The following is a 25,996-nucleotide window of genomic DNA, read 5'->3' as shown; positions in this document are numbered from 1 at the left end:
AAGTTGGCTTAAAGCTCAATGTTCAGAAAACTAAGATCATGGCATCTGGTTCCATCACTCCATGGGAAATAGATGGGGAAACAGTGGAAACAGTGTCAGACTTTACTTTTTTGGGCTCCAGAATCACTGCTGATGGTGACTGCAGCCATGAAATTAAAAGATGCTTACTCCTTGGAAGGAAGGTTATGGCCAACCTAGATAGCATGTTTAAAAGCAGAGACATTCCTTTGCCAACAAAAGTCCGTCTAGTCAAGGCTATGGTTTTTCCAGTGGTCATGTATGGATGTGAGAGTTGGACGGTGAAGAAAGCTGAGCACCACAGAATTGATGCTTTTGAACTGTGGTGTTGGAGAAGACTCTTGAGAGTCCCTTGGACTGCAAGGAGATCCAATCAATCCATCCTAAAAGAGATCAATCCTGGGTGTTCATTGGAAGGTTTGATGTTGAAGCTGAAGCTCCAATACTTTGGCCACCTCATGCGAAGGGTTGACTCATTGGAAAAGACCCTAATGCTGGGTAGGATTGGGGGCAGGAGGAGAAGGGGACGACAGAGGATGAGATGGTTGGATGGCATCACCGACTGGATGAACATGGGTTTAGATAGACTCTGGGAGTTGGTGATGGACAGAGAGGCCTGGCGTGCTGCAATTCATGGGGTCGCAGAGAGTCGGACACGACTGAGCGACTGAACTGAACTGAACTGAACTATTTAACTTATATGCAGAGTACATCATGAGAAACGCTGGGCTGGAAGAAGTACAAGCTGGAATCAAGATTGCCGGGAGAAATATCAATAACCTCAGATATGCAGATCACACCACCCTTATGGCAGAAAGTGAAGAAGAACTAAAGAGCCTCTTGATGAAAGTGAAAGAGGTGAGTGAAAAAGTTGGCTTAAAGCTCAACATTCAGAAAACTAAGATCATGGCATCTGGTCCCATCACTTCATGGCAGATAGATGGGGAAACAGTGGAAACAGTGGCTGACTTTATTTTTCTGGGCTCCAAAATCACTGCAGATGGTGATTGCAGCCATGAAATTAAAAGACGCTTACTCCTTGGAAGGAAAGTTATGACAAACCTTGATAGCATATTAAAAAGCAGAGACATTACTTTGCCAACAAAGTTCTGTCTAGTCAAGGCTATGGTTTTTCCAGTAGTCATGTGTGGATGTGCTGCTAAGTCGCTTCATTCGTGTCCGACTCTGTGCGACCCCACAAACGGCAGCCCACCAGGCTCCGCCATCCCTGGGATTCTCCAGGCAAGAATACTGGAGTGGGTTGCCACTGCCTTCTCCAGTGCATGAATGGGAAAAGTGAAAGTGAAGTCGCTCAGTCGTGTCCGACTCTTAGCGACCCCATGGACTGCAGCCTACCAGGCTCCTTTGTCCATGCGATTTTCCAGGCAAGAGTACTAGAGTGGGGTGCCATTGCCTTCTCTAGTATGGATGTGAGAGTTGGACTATAAAGAAAGCTGAGCACCGAAGAATTGATGCTTTTGAACTGTGGTTTATAGAAGACTCTTGAGAGTCCCTTGGACTGCAAGGAGATCCAACCAGTCCATCCTAAAGGAGTTCAGCCCTGGGTGTTCATTGGAAGAACTGATATTGAAGCTGAAACTCCAATACTTTGGCCACCTGATGCGAAGAGCTGACTCATTGGAAAAGACCCTGATGCTGGGAAAGATGGAGGGCAGGAGGAGAAGGGGAATGACAGAGGATGAGATGGTTGGATGGCATTACCGACTCAACGGACATGGGTTTGGGTGAACTCCGGGAGTTGGAGATGGACTGGGAGGCCTGCCGTGCTATGGTCCATGGGGTTGCAAAGAGTCAGACACAACTGAGCGACTGATCTGAAATGAGGATGTGTCCCAAGCATCAGGATTTTCAAGCCCAATGTATAACCTGCAGTGAGAATCCCTGAATTAGAAATATTGAGAGAAATTCACTTTATATTGCAGGGAGTCAAAATAAAACCTCTCCTCATTCCAACTTTCATAGGCACTGCAGCATCACTTGTGGATTTTGCTTTACCCTTCTAGTAGTTGCATAGCAACTTTCCTTTGGGGAACCATCCTTCCTATTTCTGCTCACTCTCTCCCAACCCCCTCCAGCTTCTGGGGTGGGTACAAGGCCTAGATGGGTTCATCAAGACTCAATGACCCAATGGGCTGCTGACCTTGGACTTTCTCTGAAGCTATCAGGAAAGAGACACTCTTTCTGCTGGGCTGGAAGCCAGTAGCCTGAAGAGAGGGTGGGCCTGGAAAGGAGGCCAACACAGGGACAACAGAGGTTAAAAAAAAATTAAAAAGATGAGACTTCCCTGGCAGTCCAAGGGGTTAAGACTCCAGGCTTCCACTGCAGGGGGCCCTGGATCCATCCCTCCTCAGGGAACTAAGATCCCTCAAACCAGGAAGTACAGCCAAAAAAAAGAAAAGAAGGCACAGCACTAGTGACAGCATCTAAGCAGCTGGATCCAGCTCTGTTTGAAGACTCCCTTGGGTTTCACCATTACTGAGTCAATGAAGCTGCAGATTTTGTTTAACCCAATTGAATTTGAGTTTGTCAGTTGCATCTGTAAGAATCCTATCTAAGAATGTTTCTCAAAAATCTTAAAAATAAGCTCTGACAGATGTAAAGTTGTCTTCTTTCCCTTCTATTAGTTTTGCCTAAATAGGTTAATGACCAGAACAAGGTGATATTTTGGACTTAAAGAGATTTGGCTCTAGGATGCCAACCTCACAGGTTTGCTATCAGTAGTCACATGAGATAAAACTTAGGAGAACCGACTTGTAGACATGGGGAAGGGAGGAGAGGGGACGAACTGAGAGAGTAGCACTGACTTATATACACTACAGTCTATGGGGTCACAGAGTCAGACATGACTGATCATCTAACAACATGTGTGAAACAGATAGCTAGTGGGAAGCTGCTGGATAGCTGGGAAGCTCTCCCCACAGAGAGCTCAGCTTGCTGCTCTGTGATAACCTAGAGGGATGGGATGGGATGTGTAGGAGGGAGGCTCAGGAGGAAGGGGATATATGTATACTTACAGCTGATTCACATTGTTGTACAGCAGAAACTAACACAACATTGTAAAGCAACTATACTCGAATTTAAATAATTTTTTGAAAGAACAATCAAAGAGTTATATCCTGTAACTGTGCATTTTATGTGACTTGAAAGAAGTCATCTATCTTTTCAAATTTTAGAAGCAAGCATCACTAATTAATAAAAGTGAAAGTCGCTTGGTCATGTCCGACTCTTTGTGACCCTGTGGACTATACAGTCTATGGAATTCTCCAGGCCAGAATACTGAAGTGAGTAGCCTTTCCCTTCTCCAGGGTATCTTCCCAACCCAGGGATCAAACCCAGGTCTTCTGCATTGCATTCTTTACCAGCTGAGCCAAAAGGGAAGCTAATTAATAGTTAGTAAATTCTTATAATTATAATAAATAAATAACTTTTGTAATGACTGGTCCAACCAGGTATCTTAACAAAGTGTTATGGCTTGTTATGTTTTGGTTTATTTTTCAGAAAAGTTGCCAGCCGCATCTTAGTCTGGGTGGGAGCGGGGATCACCTTACTTCCTCTTTGTTATACAAATTGTCAGGCCAGCCCTGGAGAAAAGTTGTAACAGGACTTTAATTTGATGTGGCAAAGCTCAAGGATGCCCTGAGCAGGAGAAGTTTGGGAAACAGAAGAATCATTTTGCATAAAGCACTCAGAAACCCTTCTGGGAGGAATGAACTCATAGCCAACTCCTCTCTGAGACCCAAGCTGGTCCCCTGATCAAGGCCCAGTGTCAGAAAAGAGCAAGAAGAACCCTGAAACAGAGCTACCATGAGAGCAAAAATGGACCAGCAGTCCGCTCTGTATGAATCAAATGAGAAAAGGGAGGGAGTCATTCTAAGTTTAGGATACTGGGCATTCTTGAGCCTGCTCTTTTTCCCCCTTCCAATGGAGACCTCCACCTTGCAGAAGCAGCTCAGTGTGAAAGAACCAGTCCTCCGTACCATGGGGGCTGCAGTCATAGCTAATGGGTGTTAAAGCACTATGCTAAGCACATTTACAGCATTACCTCCTTTAATAATCCCAACAATCCCATGAACTTGGTACCAGGATAGTCCCAGTTTACAGATGACAAAGCCTGGATAGTAAAGATGAAATTCTTTCCCCAAGGGATTCTGACTCCAGAGCCCACATATCCCATCACTCCTTGGCTATCTCCTTGTAGACAGTCTGACAAGTGCTGCTTACCCTCTAGGTGTGACCTTCATGTCAGGCAGCCTCACTGGAGACTTTCACCCTAGCCAAGGCTGAGGGAAGAAATGGATGACACTATGACTTTGAGGGCCTTGGCCATTTTTGGGCTGGAGACATTATATTGGAGAAGTGGAATCATCTACACCCCAAATGGCCTATTTGATGGTAGAAGTCAGAGAGGACCAGTTATAGTAAGTTCCTTACGCGCAAACCTTCAAACTGCAAACTTTCAAAGATGCAAACACACATTCCATCAACGTCAGGTGTGAGTGAGATTGTGGCTTGCCCTCCATTTCCTATTGCTGACAAACCTTCATCTCTACCATCTCCTACCTCATTTCTCTCCTCTACTCAGTAACTCTTCTTGCCTGTTCACTTGATGCCAGCCTCTGTATGCCAGCTGTTGTACTATACTACTGTACTTTTCAAGGTACTGTACAGCAAGATTAAAAATGTTTTCTTTTTGTGTTTTTTTTGTATATTATTTGTGTGAAAAGTATTATAAACCTATTACTATACAATACTATACAGCTAATTGTGTTAATTGGGTACATAGGCTAACTTTGTTGGACCTACAAACAAATTGGACTTATGAATGCACTCTTGAAATGGAACTTGGTTGTATGTAGGGAACTTACTGTACTGTGCTTGGGAATGGTTTCTCTGCCCGAGGCAGCTTCTCTACAATAGCTAGAGCTCCTCCCCTGCCGGGACAACACAATAGATCTTGGCAGAGACTGGGTTTCTCTCTCTGTACCCTTTCTCACTTTTAGCAACAGAAATGCCCCACCAAGTGTTAACAGGGCATGTGGCTGCCCAGCTAGAGATTTTATCTCCCAGCCTCCCTGCAGGTAGATATATCCATGAGTTACGACAAGAATTGATGTGGGCCACTTAGCTTAAAAGGATTGGGTTTCTCTTTTCCATCCCCTCTTATCTTCTGTTTTGGGTGGGAAAGAGTAACAAATGGGTTATGTGCCTTGGACCCAGACAGGAAGACCCATATTCAGGATGTACCTCATCGACTTGTATTGTTGATGTATAGATTTTATGTGTAAGAGAAATAAGCATCTGAAACTTCTATCTTATTTAAGTCACCATATTTTTTGGTTTGTTTACATCCTAACTAAATAAAGCTCAAGCTAACTGGACTGTCCAATCCCCTAAGAAAAACAGATTCCCAACACTTAATAGCACAAATTCCTAACCAAAGATTTTTCTAAGGGAGAGAAGTCTTGAAAGAGGTACACTGGATTTCCTGATAATACAAGCGTGGATGACTATTAACTATAAGAAGGGTTATTAGGTAGGATAGACTAGGTTTTGCTAGTTTTATTTTTGTGTTTTTTATTGTTTTCTGTTTTTGGCTGGGCTGTCTTAGGTGAAGCATGTGGGATCTAGTTCCCTGACCAGGGATCTAACCTGGGCCTCCTGCATTGGTAACACATCATCTTAACCCCTGGACCACCAGAGAAGCCCCCAGTTATGCTAGGTTAATGAGCAACACCAAAGGCTCTGTGGCTTAATGCAGAAATGTTTATTTCTTCTTCCTGCAAATCCACCATGAGTCCACATGCTTTTTTAGGGCACCCATCCTCCATGTGGTGACTCAGTCACCTGAGCCCCTTCCAGGTTTTGGTCCTGCCATTTTAACACAAGGCCTTCTCCAATACTGCTGCAGCAGTAAAGAGAGTCTTGGAAGTCTCCTACCATCAGTTAAATGCTTTGGTCTAGAAGTGACACGTGTCACTTCCATTTACAACCAATGAATGGCCAGAGCTGGCCATTCGGCTCTAACTGCTGGGAGGCAGAGCAGTATCGTCCTCCTGGTGCCAAAGGAAGAGCACAAATGGAAGTCTCTCCCACAGAGGGCCTCCCTGATCATACAAGTAATGTGTTTAGCACCGGGGCTCCATGCTCAAGAAATAGTGCAAAGTGGGGAGAAAAGGCCCAGAGCAAGGAGGAGGAGAGAAGAGAAGAACAAAGATAGAAGCATAGAGGAAATTTACAGAAGGAAATTTGATCCACAGCAAGGATGCCCCAGGGCCCAGCTAAGAGTAGGCTAAGAGTAGGCTCATACACCAGCTCATGAGAGTAACTTGCTACTAATAAGTTTTCAGAAATTTTGTAAGCCAATTGTTAAACACGGTGATTATTAAAACTTAAATGATATATGGTTACAATTAAATACATTATATCAAAGACAAAATAATAAATACTCAGAAAACATTACTTCCTCCTTCTCTGACTGCATTTTACAAATCTCTCTGTTGCAGGGGTTATTTTCATTATGTAGCATGGGATGCTGCTGAACTCCTCTTCCCGACTCTGTCCAGAGAAATGATTTGGTAGCTGGTGGGAGTATTTATTCCATGGGAATCAGTAAATGCTACAAGTCAGGCCTTTTGTCCCCTAGAGAGCTGGTGGTTGAACATTTATCAGCCTGGGTCTGGCCTTCCTCTCCCAGGACATGTAAACTGGGAGTTTCAGTGAAGCTGGCAAGTGTGCTCTGACCTCTCCAGTGCAGAGCCGAGGCAGGAAATTTCCATTTGTCACCAGCGACAGGTTGAGAGTGGTGGGGGGCGTCTCAGGAGTACTGATGGGTGAGCATTTCCATTTGGAGTTCCTATGGGAATGGGCTGCCGGGTCGGCAACCCTAAATCATAGCATTTTGCAAATACAGACATTCCCTTCCATGTCAGCAAAGCGTAGCCTGCGCTCAGAAGCCTAAACCATTGTTTGGTTCCCAGGAACCAAAGGCTGGTGCTGAATAGTAATAATCACCTGCCAGGAGCCTATTGACCAGGAGGACTGCCTGCTGCCTGTAACTCCTGGTAACAGGGAGTCCTTCTGAGAGCCATCCTTGCACAGGCTGCACAATGAGGTGCTGGTGCCTCTTTCTCTCTCAAAGCGTTCTGTACTGGGTCTCTAAGACAGTAGCTGCCAGAACTGAAGCCAAGACTGGCAACTCGAACAGTGAGAGGCCTGAGTTTATTTGGCCAACTCAGAATCTAGCTGTGTGTGCATGGGGCTTGTTTTTATAGCCGCTGTAAAATTCTCCTTTCACTGGTTACTTCACTTTCCCCTGAAGCCCCCAAGCTTTCTCTCCTCCCCCTCTCCACCCTGCTCAGCCATTACTGGCCACTTGCCCTCCAGTGTTCAGGGCCTCTTTGAAAGCACTATTAGATGTCTGCATGGTTTATGGATCTCTGGGCTTCTAACTCCGTGTACTGCGTTACTCTAAAAGCTGGACCATCAGATGCAATTGCAGAGGGGAAAGTCGGAGGGGGCAGTGCATGAGTTTATTTTTTAATGAGTGAATGTATTATACCAAATGAATGGAAATGCTATGCTGGCAATTTTGACTTCTTTATAGGTTTCTGATTTTTAAAAACCAATGGTCATGTTTTTACTTATCTGAACTCACATGTCCTCAAGATCTTCAGTTGTTTGGACTCACCACTACTCCGGTGGCCAATTAAACTTGCTCGAGCCTCCATCCCACGTACCACAGCAAATTCTACCACTCTTCCCAGGATTTCCAAGGAATCCCCAAAGGTTTCACGTTCTCCTAGTCTACCAACTCAAATTCAAATTCCTGATCCCTCTGAATTCCTGATCTTTTCTTGTTGCCTGTCTTTGAGTAACTATTTTACGTTCTCCTTGATTTTCTAAAGCTCCACTGACATAAGGTTTTACCTGTGATAGACTTTATTCCTAAAGGTTTGAGGATAGCTAAGGGATCTATAAGACAGTACAGAGAAGGGAACAACAAACAGTGGAATGTAAAACCAATGGGATCTTTTTAAAAATATTTATTTATTTGGATGCGCCCAGTCTTAGTTGTGGCACATGGGATCTTCTGTCTTCATTGTGGCACGTGGATCATTTGTTGCAGCATGTGGGACCTAGATCCCTGACCAGCGATCAAACCCCAGGCACCCTGCATTGGGAGCTCCAAGTCTTAGCCACTGGACCACCAGGGAAATCCCAACCAATGGGATGTTACAGGCCTGGACCATCCCCACCGCAGGGATGTCACAGGGATGTCTCAGCAGCCATCCTTTTCCAGGAGCCCCAGCATTTGCCGTTCCTTGGGCCTTCTTTCTTTCTGTCTCCTTTCTAGATCTTTCTCCCATTCCAGGGCCTTGGAGATTCTCTCTGCCTGATTGCTGAGACAAAACTGGTGACCTCTTCAGAGTAATCTAACCCTTGGTTTGGTTTTCATTTTTGTCCATTTAGACTATTCCATTTGTAATCAACAAGGCCGTTATGGGCTAGTCTAACCAATAGCGCTGTCCGCTCCAGCCTGTAATCCTGGGCTGGCACCCCGGCAACATAGAGAACAGGGAGATGTTTTCAAATTTTGAAAATTTATCACAGAACCTGAACAGTTCTTTGCTATATAAAAAGAAAAGAAATTCAAGCCATACTTTTCCTTAGCACTTCCCATTTCCTCCTACAATCCTACCTCCCCTCTCCCCCACACCAGAGATGACCACTGTTAGTACCAGGAGGTACTTGCCAGGCTCCCTTCTGTGTGTATACATACACAGAGAAATATACATGATTTTTATTTGTGTGTGAAATTTACTCGTAAATTGATATATGTTGCTTTCCAAGTTGCTTTTCCATCGGTAACTATGCATGTTTGAGATGTTTTCGTGCCAGCAGCATTCAGAAACAGCAACATTTAGTTAGGAAACCACCCACGTGCCCATTGATAGGAAGAGAGTAAATTATGCTCAATAGGCACCTTGAACTTCTGTGAGGAAGGGAGATGCCCCACACCTGTAGTCTGAACTGAAGGGAGGCAGAGAATAGCGGTGTCAGAACTTGCTGCCCCTCCCTCATGTGGGGTTTTAATGCTGAGACCCAGTGACCTTCCTCAAGCTCAGATCTGGCCCCTCTAGCTTGACTCTGAAGTGAGGTACAGGCCCCCCACCTCTCCCTTCTCCACAACCCTGAAAACAAGCCCAGGAACCCTTTGGATTGAAGAGTGTCACTGCTATTGGCCTTGGAGACCCAGACCCTGACCAAAGCTCCCCACATGGACTAATACTCAGGTCCCAGGTCAGCAGTTCCCGACTTCCTCCAGGATGATGACTCTGCTCCTGACTGCAGAGTTTCTCTTCATGTTCAGGCCCTGTGGTGAGCACAACATTTTAAGTGGGCAGGTTGTGTTCCTAAGGCCTGCAGGGCTAAGGCATCCTGGTTCCCTCTGCCCAGCCCAGCCTGCAATGACTAGTTGAGGACATTTTCTCAGGGATTATTGAGATCCAACCTGGAGGCTGAGCTTAGTGCTGGATGTAAATCCCAGCAGGACACTGGGCACAAAATAGGGACCGAAGACCAAGGCATGACCGGGCAGGCTAGGAGGCATGGATTTCTTAGGTGTGGAGGACCCAAGACTTGCTCCTGCCCCAAGGGAGACTCACCAGCTTTCTCTCTTGGGCTTGGGGAACATGGGGTGAGAACACCTCATGGAGAGCAGTACTGGGGTGGTGGGCAGGGAACAGGCCTCCTGAGCAGGTCAAATTTGGAGGTGCATACTCACCAGAGCCAGTTCACTTGGTGCTGATCCAGAGTCACAGTCAAACGGAGCCAAGATGATTGCTGATGCAGTCAAGTCCAAAGATGGGGTAAAGATGAACAGGAGTGATCCAGCTTCGCTGGGGGCCCCATTCACCCCTTCCTTTGGCTGCCGCCTCCCTCCTGAGCCCTCACTTCATCTGTACTTAGCACCCTGGATTGTGATTGTCTGTGTGTCAACAGTTTGCCAGGTTGTAACTTCCTCCCTCGCTAGATTCAGCAACAGGTGTGTAGAGAACGTGGCTCAGTGTCGAGGCTGTGTGTGGTCAGCGCAGCTGCCCTTCCTGCAAGGACTGTAGGGCCTTTCCATAAGGCTCAAAGTTGTAAGCATGGCCGGTGGACACACTAGCTGCCAGGGTTGGTGGTCTGAATTCCCCGGGGCAGGCCTGGCTCCACAACAGGACGTTGGCTGCCCTGCAGGTTGTCAGTGACCCCGGTGTCTGCGGCTAAGGGACCTGGGGGTGCTGGGGATGTAGGAGGAAAATGCTGCCCCTTCGCTTTCCTCTTCTGCTTGGCTTCCTGGCAACAGACCCACTCTCTTGTTTTATGCCTGACCCATGACCTCCCAGACCAGCTCTGCATTATGTGGAGGTTATATACACATTGTCTCGGGGGTCTCAAGCCCAAGTATCACTTTCTCAGGCCTCTCCTGATCAACGTAAAAAACACTTAGCTCACCTCCTACTAGCTATTAAATATTACATTAGCCTGTTTTATTCTTTTTCATGTTACTTAGAATCATCTGAACTGATTGATGGACATGTTCAGTGCATGTCTCCCTAACCAGCAGACAAGCCCTATGGGAGCAGGAGATTTACCTGTCTTATTCCCTCTTGTAACCCCAGAGCCTGGCACGTACTATGTGAGTAAGGAAGTGGAGGATGAATACAGAGGAGCTGTGGCAACTAATTCATGTCTACCTGACGCACAAGTGCAGGAACCAGCTCTCACCACTGAGTTCTGGTTGGATGCAGGCCTATTTGAAGAGTCATATCGACTCATCTTGTAGAGGTCCAAGAACACTTATTAACTCCAAAGGTGAGGAAAAGTTGGGGGAATGAGGAAAGGCTGTCATAATGAATCAGAGCTTGTATTATATTTCACATACCCACAACAAGCACTCAAAATTTTTCAAAACTGGCATTCACAATGGTCCTGTTCTCCCCTTAACTGGCCTTGATGTTGGTGATGTCAGCCTCAGCCCGACTGAAAGTAGAACCCCAAATGGGCCCAACTGATGAGTTCCTGAATTCAGTGAAGGGAGGAGGCTGGGGAAAGGGGACCTAGGAAGTTTCTCAGACTCCAGGGATTTTTTTTTTCCTTAGTAAAAATAGTCATAGAAAACTGAAGAAATTCAGAGTCTTTTTCCTTCCTTAAATCATCACCTTCTTCAGACTTCCCTGGTTGTCCAGTGGTTAAGAATCTGCCTTGCAATGCAGGGGATGTGGGTTCTATCCCTGGTCGGGGAACTAAGATCGCATACGCCATGGAGCAACTAAGTCCATGGACCAGAGCTAGAGAGTCCATGCACCTCAACAAAAGATGGCACATGAAGCAACAAAGATCCTGTGTGCTGTAACTAAGACCCAACTTAGCCAAACCAATATATTAAAAAAAAAAAAAAGGCATCACTTTCTTGAGGTCACTTGTGAGGTTGGCGTATTATCAGGTGCCCAGTAGAGATGGCCTGAGATGGCCAGGCATTAGTGCCCACTGCTGATGGGGGGGTGGTGTCAGCTCTTCTTCTCTTCCCATTTTACCCGGCCTTCCTTTCCAGGGGCAGTCACTTGCAGGGACTCCTGAGGGACGGGGGCTGCACTGTAAAAAGCAGGGTTCTGGTTCTGTTTCTCATTGAAGACTGGCATTCAGTCCACAGGAAGGAGATATTAATCACCACAAATGGATGCAGATTGCTCCTCTGAGCTTTGTAAATTCCACACCACCTCTCGTTTCACCGCTGTAGGCCTTGGTTTACGGCGCGCCCTGCCAGAAATGAAAACCTTTCATCAGTGGAGAAGAGGGACCTGGCTGCCTCTGTGTTTGGGCTACAGAACTGAGATGGAAAGTGTTATTTTAGGGTGTTTCCAAGAGGGAGGGCTGTGATTCGAGCAGCAAACTCAATTACACTCACCTTTTCACTTTTTGAAAATAAGAAATAATGTTTTTAGGCCATAATTTACCCTGTTGACATTTTATTTATTTACTTGGGTCAGGAGAGCTAATTTAAGTTAAATTCATTCAATGGACTTTGAGTTATGGGAAGAGGAAGAACACACTTTCTGTTACCAGAGGAATTTTGTGTGTAAACAGACACACATGTATGCACACACAGATGCAACACACACACAACTACAACAAGTCAAGCAGAGACACATAACTAATCATTTAGAATAACAACTCACTCTGTAAGATACAAGAGAAGATTCTTTAAATCATAGAAATAGGAGCAAATCCAACATAAATTTTCAAACATTTTCCCACAAGATAAAAATCAAAGTGTAACAAAGTGGTACTTTAGGTGCCTAGATTATCTGGAAACTTGGCCTTTTTTAGTCAATAGATCATTTGTAAGAACCTACTGTATGCCAGATCCTATGGATTCACTGTTTCTGCCAAGAGATGAAAATATGAACCCCGATTATCTGGGCTTCAGTCCTGGGGACAGGACGAGTGAATGATTGGGGTATTACATGAGAGGTTGGCAGTAGGAAGCAAGTGAACCAAGGAGAATCTTATAGAGAGAATGACCAAAAGTTGCCTGAACCAACAGAGTGAGAAGAAAAACAAATGCCTGTAAGGTATCATCAGTTGATGAGAAATTTATAAATATGAACAAGCATTTTTGAATAAATGAACAAACAAACAAGAGCCAGATCTTAAGAAAGGAGGGACCCACCGGCTGGCACAGGTGCCTTTCTGAGACAGAGGCAGGGCATCTGCTCACAAACTATGTGATTTCTCAGAAAGATCCCACGCAGACCTGTGATTCCAGGATGTTTCCCTAACCACTCATCAATGTGTTCTTTCCAGCCACTAAAAGAAATTCAAGGATTTCCCTGGTGGTTCAGGGGTTAAGACCTTGCCTTCCAATGCAGGGGGTACAGTTTCCATCTCTGGTCAGGCTAGATCCCACATGCCTTGAAGCCATATACATATACATATATATTTGTGTACATGCTTAGTCATTTCCGACTCTTTGCAACCCCATGGACTATAGCCCACCAGGCTCCTCGGTCCATGGAATTTTCCAGGTAAGGATACTGGAGTAGGTTGCCATTTCCTCCTCCAGGGGATCTGCCTGACCCGGGGATCAAACCCGAGTCTCTTGCATTTCCTGCATTGGTAGGTGGATTCTTTACCACTGAGCAACCTGGAAAGCCTTGATATTATTCAACCCTTTCTCTTCTGTGTTTTCTGCTTGTTGTGAGTTGGCAAACTGTGAATGTGATATTCATTTCCTAGGGTTGCTGTAATGAATTATCACAAACCGGGTGGCTTAAAAACCACAGAAATTTACTGTCTCACAATTCTGGAGGTGAGAAGTCCAAAATCAAGGGGTCAGCAGGACCACACTCTCTCTGGAAGCTCTGGAAGAAAATCCATTCCTTGCCTCTCCTAGCTTCTTCTGGTGGCTACCCAGCCATCCTTAGCTTGTAGTTGCATCACTCGAGTCTCCTCCTCTGTCTTCACATCACAGCCCCTTCTGTCTGCCTCTCCCCTCTGGGTGTCTATTATAAGGACACTTGTCATTGGATTTAGGGCTCACCCAGATAATCCAGGGGATCTCCTCACCTCAAGATCCTTAATAACATCTGAAAAGATGCTTTTTCCAAATAAGGTCACATTTGCAAGTTGTTTTTTTTTTAAACAAATGAGTTTGAATTTTTAAATATTTTATTTTTATTTATTGATTTTGGGCCATGTCAGATCTTAGCTGTGGCATGCAGAATCTATCTTTGCAGTGCATGGACTTCTCTCTCCAGTTGAAGAGCTCAGTATTTGCAACTCAGGCTTGGTTGCTCTATGGCATGTGGGATCTTAGTTCCTGGACCAGGGATCGAACCCATCTCCCCTGCACTGGTAGGCAGATTCTTAACCACTGGACCACCGGGGAAGTCCCCACATTTGCAAGTTTTGGGGATCAGATGCAGGTGTATCTGGGGGCCATTATTCAGGCCACTACATACACCATCACAGAGTGGTCCACAATTCTGGTAAACCTTTCAAAGAGCTGACTCAGAGAGGATTCTGCAAGAAACAGAGGGTACATAATACAGCAAAGTTCCTCTGGAAATGGAAGGAAGACAGTGGTTCCAAATTTGAGCATCAAGACAGGGGCCACACTTGAAAGAGCATCTTGGTTTTTCTCTCAGTCTTCCACCAAGACTCTTAACCCTTCAAGTGTCTGTCTGCTACAGATCAGAAGTATCTCAGCTAAATTGAAACTCATGGTCTCTTGCCTATAAAACCATTTCTACTCTGCCTGCACAAACCTCCCTCCCTCCCTGACTCCCAGCTCAGAAAGACAAGAATGTAGCAGCTTGCGTGTCTTTTAAATGTCAGAGACTTACTTTTTCTCAAGTATAGGTGTGTAACTGGGGCGAGTGAAGGCACTTCATGCTCCATTAGACATTGTACACTAAAGAGAAGCTGATAGGAGAAGAATTAATTACAGTTTAACAATAATAATAAAAAGCAAAGCAAGAGATTGAAATGAAATAGCCAGGGGAACAAATGGGTTTCCAGGAAGAATGGTGTCTATTCACCGTGGAAAATTTATATGGAGAGTAAATGCTGGGAATTGGAACACAGAAGAGGCAATCAAAGGGCTGAGGAGGCTCTCGCAAGCTGGAGCTGCTTTCTATTGAATTGTCTCATTAGCTGGCTGGAGGTAAAAATAAATTCCTCCAGTGTCTTTGTTGTCTGACAAGATGGAAAACAGAATGAGTCTTGGCGGGGTAGAGGGTGGGGGGTTTGGGGAGAGGGAGAATGACCCTGACAGCCCTTGGAACCAAGGGAAGTGGTGGGAAGGAGTCCACACGGAGAAGAGAACAGCCAGCGATGAAGGTGTCTGCTTCCTTTCAAGGCAGAGGCAACAGACTGTGAGCGGCACAGAGCAGGGAGGGGCCAGGATTCCCAGAGCCTAGAGGCTTTGTTCTGTGGCCAGACACAGGGCTTTATCATGGCAAACCTCACTTTACGTCACTACAGCTTCTACTGGGAGCAACACTCCGGGAGTCACAAAGCCTTCCTGGGGTGCCCTCAGCCACCAGTTTCAATAACAGTGCCCTCCATAGATGGCCGTGTCATGCTTGTTTGCAAGGAGTTTTATGTGAAAGTTGTTACAATGAATAGAAGTACCAACATTTGTGAATAATTAATATTTTTTAGAGATAAGAGGATTCTGGGAAGATAGCAGAGGTGGCAACATAGTTGGCTTTTTAAGTAACAGCTTTATTGAAATATAGTTCACATAGCATAGTATATGTGTTTGGCTTAACATAATGTCTTCAAAGTTCATTCACATTGTAACATGGTTCAGAATTTCCTTCCTTTTAAAAGTTAAATAGGGGTTTCCCTGGTGGCGCAGTGGTAAAGTATCCACCTTGCAATACAGGAGATGTGGGTTTGATCCCTGGTCCAGGAAGATCCCACATGTTCTGGAGCAGCTAAGCCTGGGAGCCACAACTACTGAGCCCATATGCCGCAACTACTGGAGCTCATGTGCCTATAGCCCATGCTCCACAACAAGAGAAAACACCGCAACGAGAAGCCGCAAACCACGACGAAGAGCAGCCCCCATTCTCTGCAACTAGAGAAAAGGCTGCGCACAGCAACGAAGACTTACAACAGCCATAACAAAAGAAATAAATGAAATTATTTTTTAAAAAGCTGAATAATATCCTATTGTATGTATATAGTACCTTTTCTTTTTCTACTCATCTACTGATGGGCGTTTGGGTTGTTTCCACCTTTTGGATATTATGAATAATGCTGCTGTAAACATTCATGTACAAGTTTTTGTGTGGACATACATTTTCATTTCTCTTGGGCATATACCCAGGAGTGAAATTGCTGGGTTACATGGTACCCTTATGTTTAACATTGTGAAGAACTGTCAGCTTGTTTCCCAAAGTGGCAGCAGCAAAATTTTTGAACTCATCAGTTTCTTCCATAAGAAGAGACAAAACAGTAAAGATAGCCAAAAAAAAAGAAAAAAAAAAAATCCACAAATGCCAGTAACAGTGGTTCTCAAAGTGGGACCTCCAAACCAGAAGTATCTGTATCATTTGAGAATCTGTCAGAAAAATGCGGATCTCAGAGGCCACACTAGATTTCTGCATCTGTGCTTCAACAAGCCACCTAGGTGTCTGATGATGCTGATTCTCGAGTTTGTGAACCACTGATCTAAAACCGAACTAGGTGACAAGATAACAAATTCCAAAGTACAAGTAGTTGGGTACAAGCTACTTAAAGCTCCAGACCGTGTGATTCTGGCAATTATGTGTGAGGAAGGTGAGAAAAGGAAACGATTCAGTAGCCACAATTGCCTTGGGAACCTTGGTGGCCCACCCTGAGAACAACAGCCAAAAGCTGGAAGGAGTTCAAAGGCTCCAATTTGCATGTGAGTGCAAGAGGGTCCCGTGGAAGGTGCTGGAAAAGCCCTGGCTTTCTGAATGTTTTCAACTGGCAAACAAAACTTTTTTCTAGGATACCTGCTGGAAGTAGAATTTAAATTGAGCGTCCTGGGGACAAAAGAGAGAGAGAGAGGATTCAGATAAAGGTGAGCATGAAGAGCAGTGGAGACACATCTCAGAAAATACTTGGAGAGACTGATTGATTAACTTTCACGAGATTTAATCATGTTGTGAACACAGTGAAGGAGAACTTCCGAGTCATGAATCTAGGAAAATTATCCTAGCCTACCTTTCCCTCCTAAAATTTCTCTCGTTAAAATGAGCAATAGAAAATGATGGTGAGCAAATCCCAAGTAAAGTCAGCCTAAGAGAAAAGAAAACAAGAAGTGTACTACTACCTCTGCAGAGGATGAAGACATGTGAGAAAGACATGCCCGCAAAACAGATACACCTTGTAAACTAATATATGAAATGAACTAAAATAAATTAAGAAAAATGATGCTATGAAAGAACAGCCCAAATACGATTAGATTTTAATAAGCTGAGAAACACTCAGAAAGGAGGTAATTGAGAAAAGAAAGATTTGAAAAGAGGAGTGACAGACCTCAGAAAAGAATAAGAAATACAAAACGATTTTGTAAATGAAGATTAAAATGGAAGGGACACATTCCCCAAATGTAGTGTAAGAAAACAATCATCGTATGGGGCACATAAATGTTGGCCTTTGCTGGGCTGACTCGAATGGCTGTGGGCTGAGTCAGCAGGGAGTTGAAGGTCTACTAACAAAACGGCTTCTTCAATTTCATCTCTGACACTTGGGCTTGGCTGGAGACTGGAGTCCTGACAGGTGGCCTGTCCTGCATAGAGTTCTCAGGGTAGTTGGGCTTTACACATAGCAGCCCAAGTTTCTAAGAGCTAGTGTCTCAAAGACCAAGGCAGAAAATCTGGGCCTTTTCTGACGTAGCCTTGGAGGCCCATAACATCTTTTCCACTGTGTTCTATCAATGAAGACTGTCACAGACCCACACAAATTGAAAAAGAGGGAACACAGAATTTGTCCCTTGTTGGGAGGAGTATCAAAGAATTTTTGTCCATTTTCCCCAGCTTTATCATGGTATGATTTTCATACCTTCATCCATTATAATCATGCCATTGGATGACTATGGGTAACTATATACAGTCTTGTAACCACCAATAGAGTCAAGATATAGAACAATTTCCACACCTTAGAATATTTTCTTGTGCCTCTTTGTGGCCATGTTTTGCACAAAGTCTAAACATGAATGAAAACTAGTTGTAAAGGATCAAAAGTTTTTAAATGGAAAAGAAATGAAGAAAGTGAAAAATGATTCAAGACAAAATGGTGTGTGCACACACACATTTGGTAAAATGAAGATCTGATTCATATAGAATAGAAATCCTGAAGATGAAAAGCCAAAGCAGCAGAACAAAACAAATACAAAGATATTTAAATTAAGAAAAAATTTTCTGAAATAAAATGGAATTAAAACTTTGTCGTGAAAGATCCGTCTCATATCTGGGAAAATCAGCCTACAACAGCCAATGTTCTAGTAAAACTACCGAACTTCAAAAAAAAAAAATTTGTATTGAAATATAATTGATTTAAAATGTTTCAGGTATACATGCAAAGTGATTCTTTATATATATATATATATATATATATATATATATATATATATATTTAAATTCTTTTCCATTATAAGTTATTACAAAATATTGAATGTAGTTCCCTGTGCTATAGAGTAGGTCCTTGTTAGTTATCTATTTTATATATACTAGTATGTTTTGTTAATCCCAAATTCCTAATTTATCTCTGCCCTACTTTATCCCCTTTAGTAACCTTAAGTTTGTTTTATATGTCTGTAGACCTATTTCTATTTTGTATATGAATTCATTTTTATCAATTTTTTAGATTCCATGTATAAGCAGTATCATATGATGTTTGTCTTTGTCTGGCTTACATCACTTAGTGTTATAACCTCTAGGACCATCCATGTTGCTGTGAGTGGCATTATTTCATTCTTTTTTATGGCTAATATTCCATCGTATATCACATCTTCTTTATCCATTCATCTGTTGATGGATATTTAGGTTGCTTCCATGTCTTAGCCATTATTGATTGTGCTGATGTGAACATTAGGATGCATGTATCTTTTTGAATTATGATTTTCCCTGGAGGTATGCCCAAGAGGAGGATTGCTGAATCTTATGGTAGCCCTATTTTTAGTTTTTTAATGAACCTCCATACTCGACTCCATAGTGGCTGTACCAGTTACGTTCCCACCAACAGTGTAGGAGAGTTCCATTTTCTCTACACTCTCTCCAGCGTTTGTTATTTGTAGACCTTTTGATGATGGCCATTCCGACCAGTGTGAGGTGATACCTCATTGTAGTTTTGATTTGCATTTCTTTAATAATTAGCAATGTTGAGCATCTTTACATGTGTCTTTTGGCCATCTACAGATCTTCTTTGGAGAAATGTCCATTTAGATCTTCTCCCCATTTTTATTGCATTTGTTTGTTTGACCTTAAAATGTATGAACTGTTGGTATATTTTGGAGTTTAGTCCCTTGTCAGTCACATCATTTGCAAATATTTTCTCCCATTCTGTAGGTTGTCTTTTCATGGTTTTTTTTTTTTTTTTTTAATGCAAAAAGACCAAGTCACTTAGGGAAAGAGAATCAAACTGCCATCAGACTTTGGACCCAATGCTGTATGCCAGAGGATGATGAAGCCATATATTGAAATTACTTAAGGAAAGGAACTGTGAGATAAGAATTTTATAGCAAGGAAGATGACCTTCAAATATAAAAGCACAGGCACTTTTATGAACATGCAAAAAAACTCAGGATATTGTCCTATGAGTCCTTCCTGAGGAATCTACTAGAGAATGGGTTTTAAAAAACCCAAAATGACTAAAGAAGTACCAGCATAAAGACTGGTGGTAAGCATTAAAGATATATTTTCCTGTAGAATTAAGACTAAAGGAAAGTTTGTGTTCTGATGCTGTAAAGAATGTACAATATCAAACATGGGAGGAGACTAGAGGAAATATATACAAAGTTCAATGAGCTTGCAAACTGCCTTGTAGGTTTTAACTGAGAATAAAAGAATATCACTTCAAATGAGATTTTTGAGGTGTGGAGGAGAAAGAGGAAGTTACCAGATAATTTCAATATTGTTCCTGGGGGAGGGGAACCAATAGGCAAGAGCCTAAAAAAGAAAAGATTAAGAGCATAGTCCAATCTATTCTAAAAATTACTATTAGGTAATTCTAAAATCATTAGAACAAAAATACAAACTTGCTTAAATTCAAAAGATATATCCCCCACCAATACAAAAGAGACCAAATAAAATAAATCATAAAGACAAATATTATACTCCTAAAAGACATACATACTTTAAGACAATGTCACAAAAGTTTTGAGGCTAAGTGACATGGCCTGGGTGTTACTGGGTGTGAGGTGATATCTCAGTGTGTGTGTGTTTCTTTTTAATTTTATTGGAGTATAGTTGCTTTCCCAGTGGTAAAGAACCCGCCTGCCACTGCAAGAGAGGCAAGAGACGTGGGTTCGATCTCTGGGTTGGTAAGATCCTCTGGAGTAGGAAATGGCAATCCGCTCCAGTATTCTTGCCTGGAAAATTCCATGGACAGAGGAGCCTGGTGGGCTACAGCCTATGGGTTGCAAAGAATCGGTCATGACTGAGCAACTGAGCACTCACATAATTGCTTTACAATGTTGTATTAGTTTCTATTGTACCGAAAAGTGAATCAGTTATATGTATACATATATCCCCTCTTCTTTGGATTCCCTTCCCGTTTAGGTCACCACAGAGCACTGAGTAGAGTTCCCTGTGCTATACAGTAGGTTCTCGTCAGTTATTTATTTTATACATAGTATTACATATATGTCAATCCCAATCTCCTAATTTATCCCACCCCTTCCTTCCCTATTTGTTCTCTACATCTGTGTCTCTATTTCTGCTTTGCAAATAAGTTCATCTGTAGCATTTTTCTATATTCTACATATAAGCAATATTATATGATATTTGTTTTTTCTTTCTGACTTCTCTCTAAACAGTCTCTAGGTCCATCCATGTCTCCGCAAGTGACACCATTTCAGTCCTTTTTTATGGCCGAGTAATATTCCATTGTGTATATGTACCATATCTTCTGTATTCATTCCTCTGTTGATACACATTTATGTTGCTTCCATGTCCTGGCTATTGTAAGCAGTGCTATGGTAAAATTGGGGTGCAAATATCTTTTTGAATTATGGTTTTCTCCAGGTATACACCCAGGAGTAGAATTGCTGGGTCAGGTAGTTCTATTTTTAGTTTTTTAAGGAAAAGGATAGAAAGCCCAGAGAGAAACCTGTGCACCTATAGTCACCTAAGCTATGACAAAGGAGGCAAGAATATACAGTGGAGAAAAGACAGTCTCTTCCATAAGTGGTGCTGGGAAAACTGTACAGCTATATGTAAAAGGAAGAAATTAGAATACTCCCTAACACCATACACAAAAATAAACTCAAAATGGATTAAAGACGTAAATATAAAGCTGGATACTATAAAACTCTTAGAGGAAAACATAGAACACTCTTTGACATAAATTGCAGCCAGATATTTTTTGACCTACCTCTTAGAGTAATGAAAACAAAAACAAAAATAAACAAATGGGACCTAATTAAACGTAAAAGCTTTTGCACAGCAAAGAAAACCATAAACAGGACAAAAAAGACTACCCTCAGAATGGGAGAAAATATTCGCAAATGAAGCAACTGACAAGGGATTAATCTCTAACATATATAAACAGCTCATGCAGCTCAATATAAAAAAAAACAACCCAATCAAAAAATGGGCAGAAGACCTAAACAGACATTTCTCCAAAGATATACAGATGGCCTACAAATACATGAAAAGGTGTTCAACTTCACTAATTATTAGAGAGTGAAAATCCGTGTGGTTTTGATTTGCATTACCCTGATGATAAGTGATGTTGAGTGCTGTTTTTTTTGGGAGAAGGCAATGACAACCCACTCCAGTACTCTTGCCTGGAAGATCCCATGGACAGAGGAGCCTGGTAGGCTGCAGTCGGTGGGGTCGCTAAGAGTCGGACACAACTGAGCGACTTCACTTTCACTTTTAACTTTCATGCATTGGAGAAGGAAATGGCAACCCACTCCAGTGTTCTTGCCTGGAGAATCCCAGGGACGAGGGAGCCTGGTGGGCTGCCATCTATGGGATCGCACAGAGTCAGACATGACTGAAGTGACTTAGCAGCAGCAGCATTGACCACTTGTGTGTCTTCTTTGGAAAAAATATCTATTCAGTTCCTCTGCCCACTTTTTAAAATAAAGCTTTTATTCAAGGAGCTTATTTACTGAAAAGTGCACAGATCAAAAGTATAATCTGTGAATTTTCACAAACTGCTCATTCTTGCATAACCAACATCCAGACCAAGAAGCAAAATGTTTTATTAGCTCCCCAGAAGCCCTCTTGTGCAGTCACTACCAACTACCCCAACAATAGTCTTGATCTTGACTTGAACATCATAGATTAACTGTGCCTACTTTTTAGCCTTTACATAAATGGAATCAGCCAGTATATACTATTTTGTGGAGAAGGCAATGGCACCCTACTCCAGTACTCTTGCCTGGAAAATCCCATGGATGGAGGAGCCTGGTAGGCTGCAGTCCATGGGGTCGCTAAGAGTCGGATACGACTGAGCAACTTAACTTTCACTTTTCCCTTTCATGCACTGGAGAAGGAAATGGCAACCCACTCCATTGTTCTTGCCTGGAGAATCTCAGGGACGGCAGAGCCTGGTGGGCTGCCATCTATGGGGTCGCACAGAGTCAGACACGACTGAAGCGACTTAGCAGCAGTAGCAGCAGCAGCATACTATTTTGTGTCTGGATTTTTCACTCAAAAGTATTTGTAGTTAATTTACATTGATGTCTGTAGTTATGTTCCTTCCTTCTTACTGCAGCAGATCTGGGGTCAGCAAACTCTGGTCAGTGAGTCAAATCTGGCTCGTTGCCTGTTTTTGTAAGATCTGTTCCTCTGCTCATTTTTTAAATCAGATTGTTTCTTGCTATGGAGTTGAATAAGTTATTTTATAGATTTGTATATTAACCCATTAACAAATATGTGATATGAAAATATTTTCTCCCATTCCATAGGTTGCCTGTTTGTTTTGCTGATGGTTTCCTTTGCCATGCAGAAGTATGTATAAGAAATAGAGTGGATTGAAGTGTGTGTAAGAAATAGAGTGGATTGTAGATTCTCCATAATAACGTTGTTTACTTGGGTGAAAAACAGATCTGATTTCTTGGGTGAAAAACAAGTGTCCCCAAGATTATGCATGACATACAGCTATGCCACTCCTGTGAATGCCATTTGTTGCATGTGAAATATTCCTGCTCTTTTGCCATATGAGTTTTTCCCCACTTAACACAATATATCATGGACAGATTTCCATTTCTGTACATAGAGATCTGTCTCACAATTTTAACAGCTACATAGCCTTCCATTGTATGAATGTGTCATAATTGTTCAACTACTCCCCCATTATTTCATATTTGTGTTTTTTCCAAACACTCACTAATATATACACGGGTGATGATGAACCTTCTTCCTCATATATCCTTCCACATTGTGTGAATATCTCCTTAGGATAGGTTTCAAGAAGTGGGGCTGCTGGGTGAAATAGTCATTAACAATTTTCTTTCATTTTTAAAATTATTTATTTATTTATTGGCTGTGCTAAGTCTTCCTTGTTGCATGAGGGCTTTTCTCTAGTTGCAGAAAGCAAAGGTTACTCTCTTGTCGTCGAACACGGGCTCTAGACTCATGGGCTTCAGGAGTTGTGGCATGTAGGTTCAACAGTTGTGGCTCATGGGCTCTAAAGCGTAGATTCAGTAGTTGTGAAAAACAGGCTTAGTCGCCCAGAGGCACATGGGATCTTCCCAGAGCGGGGATCAAACCTGTGTCCCCTGCATTGGCAGGCAGATTCTTAATTACTGGACCACCAGGGAAGCCCCATTAAAGATTTGTATAGCAGATCTTTGAGAAGAAGGGGCCCACAGTACCATACCTGGTCTATTGCCACAGAGTCCTGTGTTGGCTCTAGAATCCAGGGATTTGATTCTGCGGCCACAGGCTACTGACTTCCCTATTTTGGGTGGAAAATATCCCCTGCCACTGGAGACTCAGACTCAGGAGGTCGGCAGTGCAGTCCAGTTACATGAATTTTTAAATAAACTTCTGCCTGATTCCGATGCAAGTGGTCTAGGATCACACGCGTGAATGAACACTTAACAAGTCTGTCTCCCCATCAGCATCTCCTAAGAAGCTCTGAAGAATACTCAAGTATGGTGTAATACTGGGAAATTCCTTTCTGGTGGATCTGGGGTAGGGCTGGTATGTGAATATACTGACAATGTGGATGCTATGTGAAATCCTATCAGCATATAAGCTGAGCCTTTTCTTCGGGCAGCCTTACTTTTTCTCCCTTGTCCTATTTTCCTTGCTTCCTTCCTTTTCTCTCCTCCCCAACTTCACCTCTCCTCTGTCTCGGGAAACCTGTGTTCAAACCAGGTCGTTCACCTTCATTGTTAATATGGTTTTCTCCGTGCCAACTTAGCATATACAAAAACACTATGTGTCACATATCCACATCAGCTGGGGTGCTCAGCAAGCTGCAGAAACCAATTCTGGCTGATTTAAGCCATCTCTTACAAAGATACTGAGCAGTTCACAGATACTCTGTGGGGGTTGGAGAAATGGTCTGCAGTCCACGGGGTCGCAAAGAGTCGGACACAGCTGAGCGACTGAATAACAATATACATATATACATTCTTTTAAAATATTCTTTTCTATTATGGTTTGTCCTAGGATATTGAATACAGTTCCCTGTGCTATACAGTAGGACCTTATTGTTTATCCACTCTATATACAATAGCTTTGCTAACCCCAACCTCTGACTCCATCCCTTTCCCAGCCTCCTCTCCCTCCTAGCAACCACAAGTCTGTTTATGTCTTTGAGTCTGTTTCTGTTACATAGAGAGGTTCATTTGTGTCATATTTTAGATTCCACATATATGTGACATCATATGGTATTTGTCTTTCTCTTTCTGACTTTCTTCACTTAGTATGATAATGTCTAGTTGCATCCATCTTGCTGCAAATGGCATTATTTCATTCTTTTTTACAGCCGGGTAATATTTCATTGTGTATATGTGTGTGTGTGTGTGTGTATATACCATATCTGCTTTATCCATTCATCTGTTGATGAGCATTTAGGTTGTTTCCATGTCTAGGCTATCGTGAACAGTGCTGCTATGAATATGGGGGCACATGTGTCTTTTTGAATTAGAGTTTTGTATGGGTATATGCCCAGGAATAGAATTGCTGGATTATATGGTAATTTTACTTTTAGTTTTCCGAGGAACCTCCATACTGTTTTTCATAGTGGCCGTATCAATTTACATTCCCACCAACAGTGTAGGAGGATCCCCTTTTCTCCACGTTCTCTCCAATATTTGTTAGCTGTAGAATATTTAATGATGGTCATTGTGATCTGTGTGAAGTGGTATCTCATTGTAGTTTTGATTTGCATTTCTCTGGTAATTAGAGATGTTGAATATCTTTTCATGTGCCTATTGGTATGGCTACATTCTTCTGTAGTTACTTCATGTATTGCCTTGAGGCACACAAAGGTCTGTGGTTTTCAGATCTTCATTTTTGTTAGCTGGCTTTTCTCATTCTAGAAGTAACATAGGTCACAGACATTGACTTGGCCACTGCCAGCCTTTCTGAATCAGCAACAGGGGGATTGAGAAATGGTCAATTGCATGGAATAACAATCAGAAGAAAATCCTGGTTTAAAAAAAAAGCATTTCATTTTGTTTGTGAGACCACTTGAAGGTCATCTGGGATAATGATTCCCTACAGTGGGTGGGGAGATGGTATTTCTAAGTAAACAACGTAAAACCAAGCCTTCTTATATATTCGGGAACATATGGTCCTCCAGGAAGCAGACATAAATAGAGTTAGACATGCAAGAGATGATTGGAGTGACACCTGTAAAGAATAAAAAGGGAAGACTTCCCTGGGAGTTTAGTGGTTAAGACTCTGCCTGCCAATGCGGGGGACACGGGTTCAATCCCTGATCCAGGAAGATCCCACATGCCACTGAGCAACTAAGCCTGGGTACCATAACTTCTGAGCTCATGCTCTAGAGCTCTTGCTCTGCAACAAAAGAAACCACCACAATGAGAAGTCAGCACACCTCAATGAAGAGGAGCTCCTGCTTGTCACAGCTAGAGAAAGTCTGCACGTAGCAAAAAGACCCAGGGCAGCCAAAGATAAATAAATAGAATTTTAAAAGAATAAAGAGGGAGAAAGAGGAGGCAAGGAAGGCTTTAGATTGCCGTGCAAGTCTAATACTCATGGAAAGAGAGGGAAAGGGGATG

At 42.8% G+C, this 25,996-nt stretch overlaps 1 long non-coding RNA gene across 3 annotated transcripts in view; it reads right to left on the bottom strand.

Moving 5' to 3' along the window:
* Window positions 1-8,068: 8,068 nt before the first annotated feature.
* Window positions 8,069-25,996, bottom strand: part of LOC145512229 (uncharacterized) — a 42,938-nt gene continuing 25,010 nt past the window's right edge. For 2 of the 3 annotated variants that reach the window (XR_014058419.1, XR_014058417.1), the window contains 2 exons: window positions 9,824-11,841; window positions 8,069-9,412 (listed from right to left, as the gene is read on the bottom strand). This is a non-coding gene — a long non-coding RNA (uncharacterized LOC145512229). Of the gene's footprint in view, window positions 9,413-9,823; window positions 11,842-14,429; window positions 14,509-25,996 lie in introns of all 3 variants that reach the window. The other variant, XR_014058420.1, reaches the window with a different exon arrangement.

The sequence above is a fragment of the Giraffa tippelskirchi genome, chromosome 7 (genome assembly GCF_054371585.1).
Source record: "Giraffa tippelskirchi isolate mGirTip1 chromosome 7, T2T-mGirTip1v1.2.pri, whole genome shotgun sequence".
NCBI classification, from domain to species: Eukaryota; Metazoa; Chordata; class Mammalia; order Artiodactyla; family Giraffidae; genus Giraffa; species Giraffa tippelskirchi.
This window is presented reverse-complemented; position numbering and strand designations above follow the sequence as displayed.